This window comes from Biomphalaria glabrata, chromosome 7 (assembly GCF_947242115.1).
Source record: "Biomphalaria glabrata chromosome 7, xgBioGlab47.1, whole genome shotgun sequence".
Classification (NCBI taxonomy): Eukaryota; Metazoa; Mollusca; class Gastropoda; family Planorbidae; genus Biomphalaria; species Biomphalaria glabrata.
The window spans coordinates 16,900,094-16,912,233 of NC_074717.1; the positions used below are offsets into that span (position 1 = coordinate 16,900,094).

At 38.0% G+C, this 12,140-nt stretch overlaps 1 protein-coding gene and 1 long non-coding RNA gene across 2 annotated transcripts in view; one reads left to right on the forward strand and one right to left on the reverse strand.

The window, feature by feature from the left end:
- Nucleotides 1–483: 483 nt before the first annotated feature.
- On the reverse strand, nt 484–7,115 carry LOC129927449 (uncharacterized). The gene is made up of 3 exons (XR_008779059.1): nt 5,576–7,115; nt 4,994–5,103; nt 484–1,583 (listed from the first exon to the last, which is right to left on the reverse strand). It is a non-coding gene; the product is annotated as an uncharacterized LOC129927449 (long non-coding RNA).
- Nucleotides 7,116–10,951: 3,836 nt separating this feature from the next.
- LOC106051098 (microtubule-actin cross-linking factor 1, isoforms 6/7-like) overlaps nt 10,952–12,140 on the forward strand; it is a 76,446-nt gene continuing 75,257 nt past the window's right edge. The window contains exon 1 of the mRNA XM_056036737.1: nt 10,952–10,972. The gene's annotated coding sequence lies outside the window, so the exon portion shown is untranslated. The remainder of the gene's footprint in view (nt 10,973–12,140) is intronic.

Below are 12,140 nucleotides of genomic sequence, written 5' to 3' on the forward strand. Positions count from 1 at the left end.
CTTAGAGTAAGAACTGTCAAACTTTACAGTTCCTATCATGTGAAGCTGACAGTAGTTTCAATAGCTTATTAGGACAGACAATTTTCACTAGTAAAAACCTCTTCTGCTTAGTGTGAGCATATTGCTAAATGAAGTTCATATTTCTATTACTTTCTACTCAAGTCACCCAAGAGAAATTTTATTTAAAACGAAAACTTTTTATAATGCATTTTCTTTTTACTAAAGGAGCATACTACTTCTGAAAACCTGATTTGATTGTCATTAATTGTCATTAAATTTCAAATTAAAGGGGATCTACTACAAGTGAGATTTTTTTTTTACTTTCTCCAATAACATTGTGTGTTGTAATTTTTAAAAACATACATGTATCACTTTAAATTACTTGTCATTGTGAAATAATAGGTAAAAAAACACCTTAAGTACATGTTATATTTAATCCTATGCTTAAAATTTATTTACATAAAAAAAAATCAGTAAAGCAGGCCTAATTGTAGAGAAAAAAATTATTTCTTGTGATTGCATTGAAATCAGCTTTAAAGATACTGTCCATTGTTGTAACATAAAGTAATCTTACATTTTTTATTAGCAAATATATATATATTTATAACATGTCTAAACTAGTTTGAATTTCTTTTCTTTTTTTCTCAGCTGCTCATGAATTTTGAGATTGTACAGCAAATAGAGGAACAAATTTTATCTGCTTCCACTTAGACAAACAGCATGGAAATGTGCTATTGTAATGAGTAGAAGATATTTGTCATTTAGAGTATCATGTGTCATTGACTTATGAAAACAAAATGCAACAGCAAATTATCAGTCCGCACATTTCAAGACGAGGAAAAGAACAGTATAAGCTACATTCATTGATTTATACAAAAATGTATAGTCAACCCAGTCATCACTCCATTTTTTTATGAAGCCAGTTACAGTTACAATGAAGGGATGAAATTTCAGATAATATTTTGTTTGTTTTATGAAATGAGAATAGGCCTACATCAGAAATTTAAATGGTCATCTTCAGTATTTAATGTTTCATTTAAAAATGATAATTATATTAATACAGATTTGATGTACAAACAAATGAAAACCATTCAAACACTTTTTTTTGTGAAGTATAGATGATTAAACTTGTAAGTGTCTGAACAATACTACATCGACTTTAACTTATTATTATAGACTTTTTACAGGAATGTATCTTAAGCTTGACTGAAAGAGAAAGTTGCTATAATTTAAATAATAAAATTTAATAGTCTGAACATGTAACTAAAAATTGAATAATGCTAACATTTATTGACAAGTGAATATTGGTAATGATGTGCTGTCTATTTTAATAAGTCAATAATATTAGTAAGAACAATATTATCTTTACTTTCTTAATATTATAAACACAATATTGCCTGAAAAGATTTTTTTAAATTATAGAAATAATGCTCAAGTCTTCAGAAATGGTAGTTTTCAGAATCATCAAATCAAGGACAACATAGTATTCATGAACTTCCAGCTATCAGCAAGCTCCTAGTAGGTAATATGGAGCACATTCTCCTTCAACTCAGAGGATCACAGGCACTGGACAAATTCTTGTACTGTTGATGGAAGAGAAACAACATACATTAAATTCATAACAAGTCACCAATTCAATCTTAGTTTCATATAGTACCAAACTTCCATATGTTCAAGTCCTTTACGGATATAATCAATTCTGAAAACATCTAACAAAACAGTTCCTTAAAAATTATATTAGGAGTATAGTAAAGTATATTAGAGGTTTTACGTAAAAAAATGCTATGGGAACATATTATGAAACTAAAATATTACAAAAAAAAAAAAGGAATAGTATAATAATAACAATATTTAATCTTTGACATTATATTCAGTAATATTATGAACATCCAAGCTTATGCCCCTACAGAGGATGCAGAAGATACCATCAAAGATAATTTCTATAATCAACTACAAACCACTCTTGATGAAACACCTACTCACGACCTAATTCTACTTATGGGAGACTTTAACGCCAAAATCAATCCCAACCGAACTGGCTTTGAATATGTAATGGGACCATATGGCTCTGCAGAAAACATCAGTGATAATGGCGAGCGCTTGATTTCTCTCTGCGCATCCAACAGCCTTTCAATTTGAAACACATATTTTAAGCACAAACAAATACACAAAAAAAACATGGCGATCACCAAATGGAGAAACCTTCAACGAGATAGATTACATTTGCATCTCCAAACGATGGAGGCCATCTCTGTTAGACGTGCGGACCCGCAGAGGAGCTGATATCGGCTCAGACCACTACCTTGTCAGTGGCAAATGTAAACTCCGATTGAAACGCCAAACAAAACGAGCCACACGACCCCGCCCATTTAATGTAGAGAAGCTTAAAGACGGCAATACTGCAGCACAGTTCCAATTGAAACTAACGAACCGCTTTGAGGCTCTTGCAGATATATTGACCCTTGAAGAAGAGTGGGCCAACTTCAAAGATACCACTATTGGGTGCGCGGAAGAAGTTATCGGAAGGAGGCGAGGTTCATACAAGGAACGGTGGATACAAGACAGAACATGGAAATTGATAGATGAGAGGAAAGAGGCCAAATGTAGACGAGATCAGAAAAATGAAACACAGGATCGCAGCCTAGCGGAAGAAGCCTATAGGGAAGCAGATCTGAAAGTAAAGAGAAGCTGTCGGCAAGATAAACGGGACTGGATTGAGCAGAAGGGACAAGAGGCACAAGCAGCTGCAAGCAGAAATGACACAAAAACCCTCCATCGTATTGTCCGAGATCTCACTGGGGCACCAATAAAAGACAAGCAAGGCAAAACTTTGTTAACGAAAGAAGAACAGGATGCAAGATGGGTAGAGCACTTTAAAGAGACCCTTAACAAACTGTCGCCAGACCTAACTTACATATTCAAGGACCCCTCTCCAGACAATGATCTCAAGGTCAAGACAGACCCAATAACTGCTGAGGAGGTTACCATGGCCATTGCAGTGCTAAAGAATAACAAAGCACCAGGACTAGACATGATATCAGCAGAAATGCTAAAATATGGGGGACAGTGTATTGTTAACAGAATGACTGATCTCTTAAATCTCTGTTGGCGAACTTCAAAAGTCCCAGAGGACTGGCAAAAGGGAGTGATTGTAAAGCTTCCAAAAAAGGGCAACTTGGCAGACTGCAACAACTGGAGGGGCATTACTCTCCTCTCTGTCCCAGGCAAAGTTTTCAGCACTGTTTTGTTGAGACGGCTTCAACAGTCTGTAGATGAAAGGCTCAGAGAAGAACAAGCAGGTTTCCGAAGAGGCAGACCATGTACAGAGCAGATTTTCGTTTTACGAAATATCATAGAACAAAGTCTTGAGTACCAACAACGGCTAACGATCAGTTTCGTGGACTTCAAAAAAGCGTTTGATAGTGTAGACCGAGAATCACTATGGAAAATAGTTAGAGAATACGGTATCCCAGAAAAATTCGTCCAGATCCTACGACACCTTTACAGTCAGTCTAGTTGCTGCATTAAAACAGAAGAGGGAACAACAGAGTTTTGTACAATCGAGACAGGTGTGAGACAGGGGTGCATCTTATCTCCCTTCCTTTTCCTCCTAGCCATCGACTACATAATGAGGAGAGCAATGAATCAGACTGCCTTTGGTATTCCATGGCATGAACAACTCCGATTGACGGACTTGGACTTTGCTGATGATGTTGCATTACTCGGGGCTACAAATAAATGCATTCAAGAAATGACGGAGAACCTAGACAGAGAGACACCCAAAATCGGCCTCCGCATAAACTTGGATAAGACTAAAATTATGCGAGTGGGATATAAGGCAAAGGGAATCCCCGTCAGACTTGGCGAGTCAAAGCTTGAAGAGCTGGACAAGTACCTTGGCAGCATAATAACAAATGATGGAGATGCTTACCATGATGTAGCGTGCCGAATAGGAAAGGCAGGGAGCATTTTCCAAAGGCTGCAGCCTATTTGGACTAGCCAAGCCATTGGACTCGAGACAAAAATACACCTTCTCAACACAATCGTCATTCCAACTGCTACATATGCATGTGAGACGTGGAAGTATTCTGTCAAAATTGAGAAAAGACTAAATGTGGCTCAACAGAGATGGATGAGAGGGATTTTGGGAGTCAGTTACATAGACTGGATCTCAAACAAGGAAATCCTTTGCCGAACTGGGAGTCGAACACTTAATGAGGTTGTGACTGAGCGTCGCATGAGGTTTGCGGGACATGTTCTACGTCAAAATGAATTACGCACACCAAGAGTTGCGATAACATGGAAGAGGAAAGCGCAAACAGGGACGTCCTCGTATTACCTGGCGACACACCTTCATGGAGGACCTCAGAACAGTGGACACCAGGTGGAAGGAGGCTTCAGACATTGCCAGTGACAGATCATTATGGAGACAGCTTGCCGCCCAATGCGCCGAACGGCGCAGGAGGACCTAAGTAAGTCTAAATATTATGAAAATTTAATGAATCATTAAATGCACTTGAAAGTGAAGGGAACAGATTTTAAAAAAAATTCAGGAAAATTTCTGCACAACATGCTGAGGTAACCCAAATAAAGAGAGTCATTGAATATTGTACTGAGTGATTGAAACATAATTTTTTACTGCATACATTAAATTATAAACATATCTTTGCAAATGTAAAGGAAGAATTCGAAGACTGCTTTTATTCTTTTTGCACTTACTGGAAGGAGGCCTGGTGTCTTAGCGGTAAAGCGCTTGGCTTCCGAACTGGGCACCGGGGTTCGAATCCTGGAATTTTTAATTTGAGTCTGAGTCCACTCAGCTCTAATGGGTACCTGACATAATTTGGGGAAAGTAAAGGCGGTTGGTTATTGTGCTGGTCACATGACACCCTCGTTAACCGTAGGCAACAGATTGTCAGAAACAGATGATCTTTACATCATCTGCCCTATCAATCGCAAGGTCTGAAAGGGGAAACTTTTTTTTTTTACTTACTGGAAGTTTCGTAGGAAGAGTTTCTGGCATAACAAGTGAGTTTTGTGGCATCCATCCTATTGATAAACTCTTAGGAATAAGAAAGCATCATTTCTTCTTGAAATATACATCTGCGGAAAAGAACAATTGCTTTTAATGTGAGCAATAATAAAATTCTTATTAAATTTTTTAAATCTCCAAAATATTTATAGTGACTTAGTTCAAAGAATTATGTAAAGACTTTCTTTAAGCATTTTCTCAACTCATCTGACATCCTTTTCCACCAAGATAACTGGTTAATCTGCACTTCTAATTGAGAATTGTTGCAAAATATATTTAATTCTTATGCAAGAAAGTATAATTTGAAGGAAAACACCTTAGATAACAAAAGAGTGGTATTGGCCTGCATGAGCCAATTATCACTTTAAAAATACCCTGCACAGGCTGGAGGGAATATAATATGTTTTATTTACAACATAACAACAATATTGTGTAAATATTCACCTATAAGTTAGCTTTAAATAAAATAGCACATGGATTCTTACAATTAAAATAGACTTACATAACGTTTAAAAATAAATTATTAATTACTTAAAAACTTACTGTTAAATGTATTTATACAGCTTCTGGCACTGTGTGCAAACTCCTTTGAAAACAATAAGAACATATTGTGGCAGTATCTGGGTAAATACTTGAATCCACACATTAAATGGTAGCAATTAGAGCCCTTTGGGTACCATTCAACATCCTTTGTGTAGAATATTTGCATTACACAAATAACAAACTAGTGTTTAAGAGGGAAGACCATAGACATAAATAAATATAGACTGGAAAAAGGAAATAACTTCATGTAACTTGAAAACATGTATATCTATTGTATTCATATTTCCGAATTCTGAAAAATTGAAAAATTGCATGATCTTCAGTCTTAGAAGCAAAACTCCTAGACATAAATAAAGTACACAGAAATGCAAGTCACAAATTTTCGTTTCATAAAACTCTATTATCGGCCAGTCTATATTTATTTATGTCTATGGGGAAGACATATTAGGAACTCATTTATTACGTAAACACAAGCGGTGTTGCACTGACGCGCTAGTGTGCAAATGTACATATAATACTATTATGTTACACTTTGTGTACTTCTTTGGTAATTAAGAGAAAAGTTAAGATCTAGATCTTCAGTGAATAATAGCACAATTTGGTACCTACTGGAATGTCTGAGAATAATGAAAAAAGAAAATATAACCAATTAGAATGTCTAGTCTAATCTAGTACAGTTGTTTATATATATGCAAGATATAAGTTGTTATCAAAAGAGCTAGATCTAGTACAAGAGTAGGGCCTATGTTAATGGGCAATGGCTGTAGACAGTAGTATTGCTCATCAGAAACATTAAATCTGTAGTGTGTAATCAGTGTATAGTGTACAGGAATAGTATAAGAGTCTAGGTCTATTATTATTATATAAAATATAGATATTGTTACGTTTCTCTATAAACCCTTGACTAGACAATGTGGCCAATTCAAGAACCAGACAACATGGACTCTGATATAACGAGGCACTTTAATGAGTGTAATAAATAATGAAGAGAAAACAATCAAATACTTTACAAATGGGAAGGAGTCAATGTCTCAATATAACAGCTATACACAACTTGTAAAAATGAATGTTCTTTTTCCTTAACTTTCTTGTTCCTCTCTCAGTCCGCCAGACTTGACCCAACCTTTCTTATAAACAACACATAGTTCAGTCAGATAACCAAAAAACACTGTTGACCTACACGGAGAATGTTTACATCAGTCCTTTTTAAGTACACAGGCCTGTGACACATGTGTCGGTTGATTACCCATAGGGTTACACTGACCAGCATAACAGTCCAGTTACAACAATATAAACTAGATATAGATTAAAGTCATTAGTAAAGATAAAGTAAATGTCACCGGTTTATTTTATATGTTATGAATGTGGCTGTGGTTATCAATGTAGGCGTGGTGGTGACATTGGGTTCTTGTTACAAATCACAGAATAATGAAATGACGCTGGGTGTAGCAGACACAATAAGTTTAATATAACACCACATAGTGAATACACCATACAACTCGACCCAGGAATGGTCAGTATTAATCCAACAGTAATATACTGTAATAACTTAAGTGAGGCAACTCAACGAGGACATTGACGTTTATTTACACGGAGACATGACAAACACAAAGGACATCTGCCTTGAGCACAGCATCTCCATATTGGCTCTAGACTTGGGCGGAAATCGTTAGTCTCTTATGTCAACATCCGACTTGTCTGTTCACTGATAGTGCGCACCTTCTTTCTGCACCATCTTGAATGGCGGTGCGCATGGCAAAGTCATAACATTGCCCCCGTCTTAGCACTTTTCGTCCCGAAAAGAAACACTGCAGCTGAGGTTTGACAGTTCAGGTGGAGGTCGATCAGTCGGAGCCACAGGCGGCAGGGAGCGTGTTCCCCACGAAGCCATCCGCATTGTTTTCCTCCAGTGCCGCTTTCTCTTTCTCCAGTTGACCAGGCTGTTGTTGCGATGATGACGTGGCCGTTTGCCACACAAAGAGATAGTGTCGGGCACTGTTTTCTTCAGCACAGACGTTGATCGGACACGCTGTCTCAGCAGACCTTCCCGACAGACGCCTCTCAAGGGAGCTTCAGGTTCGCTTGCAGCCACGTTGCAAGCAAAGTCCAATGCACCGAAGTCATCCTCAGACAACAGTCTTACGTCCAGAAGATAGGTCTCTTCAGGTTCAAGTGGAAAATGTCTTCCTCTTGACAGCTCAGATTTAGAGTGGTTTGATTGACATTCATCTATGTCAATGTCGATGATGATGGTAGAAGTACATATGTCCTGTTGGTGGTTTTCTTGGCATCTAAATTTTATGTGTGATGCGCCGCACGTACAATTCATGGTTAACTTCATGATGCAGTTGTCGAGCTTCGAATTTCCTTCGTAGGCACCGGAAGATAGGCAGAGGTCTTTAAAGTCCACAGCAACAGGCTTGAACGCAGACCCAACGTTGTTATGATCTGTCCGGCTCATTGAGGTACTGGTAACAGGTACAACAGGAACAAACGCTTCAGGCACATAACAGACTTCAGTTTCTTCCTTTGTCTCCTTCCGTTCGACTCGGTACATCCCGTTGAGATCATCACAGCAATCGCCATCACGTTTCTCGTCTTGAAAGTCACAACCACAAGACTTGCCCACAACACAGACACAGACGGCGCTCAAATCCCCAGCGTCTCCGTCACCACTGTTTGTGCAACCACAGTCTTGACCACGCAACTTCTTGACCAACGATTCTACAGGCAACTGCTCCTTTACCAACGAGTCTACTCCTTCTTTCAGCTGAGACACCATTTTATCTACCTTGTTCCCCATACTGTTCATTTGTTCACACATTGCATCAATACCTTCATTTATCTTGCCAATAAGCTCATAAATCTCCGGTTCAATTTCAAATAGGTAGGTCTCCGGATCTTCGTCTTCATCAATTAGGGCTTGCCGGAGACGAGCTGTAAGCACCTCCTTGCTACCACCAAGCTTTAGACGTCTGTAACGAAGTTCCTGCCTTAGCTCTTTAACTAAAAGCTGGTCTAGTTGTTTCAAAGATGCCATTGTGCTAGAATCCTACCTCCTCTCGTTGAGTCGCCTATAATCCCACTTCTGACACCAATGTAATAACTTAACAACTCGACCCAGGAATGGTCAGTATTAATCCAACAGTAATATACTGTAATAACTTAAGTGAGGCAACTCAACGAGGACATTGACGTTTATTTACACGGAGACATGACAAACACAAAGGACATCTGCCTTGAGCACAGCATCTCCATATTGGCTCTAGACTTGGGCGGAAATCGTTAGTCTCTTATGTCAACATCCGACTTGTCTGTTCACTGATAGTGCGCACCTTCTTTCTGCACCATCTTGGATGGCGGTGCGCATGGCAAAGTCATAACAATACGAATATCACAACTTAGTAATTATTCTATAACCAACTACTTTAAACATCTAACTCTACTGCTTATATATTAAGTGACTCAATACAAGTGCTTGCTACAAGATCTCTATGTGGACTGACTGCCTTTAACTCCCTGGTTCACCTAAGGTCAAAAGTGTTCACCTTAGTGCAACATGGGTTGTGAATAAGATTCACAATATGGAATTAACATACACAATACAGAATTAGGGTTTCTACTCTATGGCACCAACTTTGAGGTGGTGACAGTAAATCTTCAAATAGTTTAAAGAACACTGTGACACAGTGAGCCAAGCACTCTCATACTTCCATTCATGATTCACATATGAAGAAGCTAAGGCTAAGAAGAAGTTTACGTTAACAAGCCAGGAAGTTAGATTAATCATCATGTTGATCGTGCCATGATCAAGGTAAGATGAAGCTGATTATCTAGACTTGAGATTTATCCTAGATCTAGTCTAGAGCTAGATTCTATATAATAGGGGGCCTATATAGATTCTATATCTTGATTCTCTGGGTTTACCAGACACACAAAGATGATGAATCTAGCAACTCGACGTTCATAATATTTTTAGTCATAATTTTATTAATAGTATTATAGGCATAGCCAGATTTTTATAAAAACACATTATTATTTTATCAACTTAAAAAAGGGGCATTTAAATAAATGGTGTACTATTATATACATATAAATATATATATATATCATGGGCGTATCCAGGATTTTTTTTCGGGGGGGGGAATATTTTTTCTCCCCCCCCCCCGGCAAAAAAAAAATATTTATATGTATGTATGTGTGTGTATACATTCTGACCCATCATTCTTTCGGAAGACGCTTATTGTGCACTATTTCTGATATTGAAAGCCAACAAAATGCATATTTTGAGGTATGTACAGTGCATTTTACTGCTATTAAAAAGTTTTATTTCAAAAACCTAATATGCTATTCTTACTGACTTAGACCCTCCCGCGCCGTTAGGCGCATTTGCTGTCAAGCTTTTTCCACAAAAATCTGTCACTGATAATGTCTGAAGCCTCTTCCCACCTGCTCTGAGGACCTCCATGACTGTGTGGCGCCAAGTTGTACTAGGATGTCATCGCAACTCATATTATTGCGTAATTCATCTTGTCAGAGAACATGCCCCGCAAACCCCATGGGACGCTCTATCACAATCTTACTAAGGGGTCGACTCCCAGTTCGGCAAAGGATTTCCTTGATTTACACCTGATCTCTATAACTGACTCCTAAAATCTGTCTTAGCCATCTTTGTTGAGCCACATTTAGTGTTTTTCAATTTCGACAGATGACTATTCACTGCACTTTATTAATTGAGCCCCGCCACTGTTAGAAATGTGTAACCTCTTTTGAATACGCTCTTGGAATTAAGTGACTGTAGTTTGCTTTAGATTTTATATCGAAAAGGGAAGTTTTATCGTCAAAATCATCTGTTTGGGATTTTAAACTAAAAAATCTCAGGAGTATACGCTCTTGGAATTAAGTGACTGTAGTTTGCTTTAGATTTTATATCGAAAAGGGAAGTTTTATCGTCAAAATCATCTGTTTGGGATTTTAAACTAAAAAATCTCTGGAGTTATGTTGTTTTTCAAAATTCAAAACCCCATTTCGCTACGGTCATAGAATTTAGTAACTGTAGTTTGCTTTAGAATAATATTGAAGATAGAGGTTTTCCACCTCAAAACGCTCTGTAAGGGGATTTTAAACTCAAAACCATCTGGATGGGTTTTAAACTTTTAAAAAATTATGAGTGCATAATTTGCTTTTAATTTCATATTGAAGAGGTATTTTTAGCTTGAAACTCAAAATTCAAAACTGAGTCAAAACCCATTTAGCTACGCTCATAACATTTTGAGTGCGTAATTTGCGTTTTTTTTTATACCAGGTATTGAAGAGGTATTTTTTAGCTTCAAACCCTACTGAAGAGAGGGTAGGGGGTAACTCAAAACCCCTTTGGCTACGCTCATAGAATTTTGAGTGAGTAATTTTCTTTTTTTCATATTGAAGAGGGGGTTTATCGTAAATTTGGAAGGTGGTTAAAAATCAAAATCTTCCTTAACTGTGCTTGTAAAATTTGGGGGATTGTCGTTTGCATTTATTTATTTTCTTTTGTTTTAAAGAAGTGGGAAATTTTTAACTGCGAAAACCCCTGGTAGGGGGTTTTAAACTTAAACCCACTGGTAGGGGGTTTTAAACTTACCCCCCCCCCCCTTGTAGGGGTTGTAAACTCAAAAACACCTGGTAGGGGGGGGTTTGAAACTCAAAACCTCATTAGCTGTGCTGGGGCAAGTTTTCTTCTTCTTCATCGTTCTCATTGTTATGTTGGAGTGTTCATATGACTAGACCAATACATGAGATGAACTGCGCAGTGGTTTCCAAATCAGGGAGCTTTCCATATAGTTTTCTTTCTATTGGGGTGATTTGGGGCCAATGTCTTATACGGGCCTCTTGGTAGAGAGAGCAGTTTTGGAGGCCGTGGTCGGCATTTTCTAGTGATACTCCACATGGGCAGATTTCACTGGTTCCAATTTAGAGCTTCCGGTACATGTGTTGTCGCATTCTGTTGTGTCCGGTCCTGAGTCGAAAGATTAGACGTTGGTCTTGTCGGGATAGCTTATAGTAAGCGTCATCTTGCTTGTGATTTGGATGGGAGCTCGTCCATTTCTTATTTATTTTATCTACATTTAATTTCTTCTGGATAGAGTGCAGAGTTTACTTGTGAGTTTGTTCTCCCACTCTTGGCGAGTGTGTCAGCCTTCTCATTTCCTGCTAGTTGTATGTGAGCTGGTATCCATTGAATAACAGTTTTTTTGCTGTTGTTATTGAGCTTTGTAAGTGCTGTTCTGAGGTTTTTAATATAAGGGGATCAGAGTTTTGCAAGCTTTGCAGGGTTGTTTTCGCGTCTGTTAGAAAGACAATCTGACTGTGATAGGAACTTGGATGATTTGCTAGCATGGTAGCAGCTAGTGCTAGTGCTTCCCTTTCTGCTCTGTCAGAGAGATCTCCAGTTGCAATGGATTTTTCTAGTTTTCCTCCATCTGGCCATTCGATAAGTATTCCATCTCCTCCATTTGTGGTGGCTTTATGGGATGAGCCATCCGTGTAAACTCTGATCCACTGAATGATAGGGTAATTGGTATGTAGA